The following is a 709-nucleotide window of genomic DNA, read 5'->3' on the forward strand; positions in this document are numbered from 1 at the left end:
AACATGGTTACACAACAAAAACATCATTAAGTTATATTTATGTACATCTTAAAAATTCAATGCGGAAAATTTTGTGGGATTTTGTATGATGAGAGTGAATCATAGACCCCTTATTGAAGGATATACTTAAAGATTCTTCAAATGAATCTTATAAAATCAAAAAAATATCATAGTGCGCAATGTGGGGACAATTTTGAATGATCAAACTAGTGCTCGAGGTTCCACCTCTCCCACACACCATCACACCATTTAACTTTATAATGGAAAACATTTAAGATGAACTACACTAACTTTTTTTTGTTGAAAGAAACATTTAAGACCTTCAACATAATGATCAAAACGATACAAAATCTATTTTTATACAAGTTTTCTCAAAAGTTGACATCAATGTATTAACTACTTTTGTATTCTAAAGGTTAGGCTTTACCTTGTGGTGATAAATAAATATATGTATATGTATTTAGATCTTGGAGTATTTTATAGGTCTTGTATCTACATCCATGGATTTTAACTCTATTTAGTAGATTATTGTTTATTTTATATATCTACTTTTGTATTCTAAAGGTTAGGCTTTACCTTGTGGTAATAAATAAATATATGTATATGTATTTAGATCTTGGAGTATTTTTATAGGTCTTGTATCTACATCCATGGATTTTAACTCTATTTAGTAGATGATTGTTTATTTTATATATCTAGCCAACATTGT

This window comes from Cibotium barometz, chromosome 14, assembly GCF_041138505.1.
Source record: "Cibotium barometz isolate CiBa-2024 chromosome 14, ASM4113850v1, whole genome shotgun sequence".
NCBI classification, from domain to species: domain Eukaryota; kingdom Viridiplantae; phylum Streptophyta; class Polypodiopsida; order Cyatheales; family Cibotiaceae; genus Cibotium; species Cibotium barometz.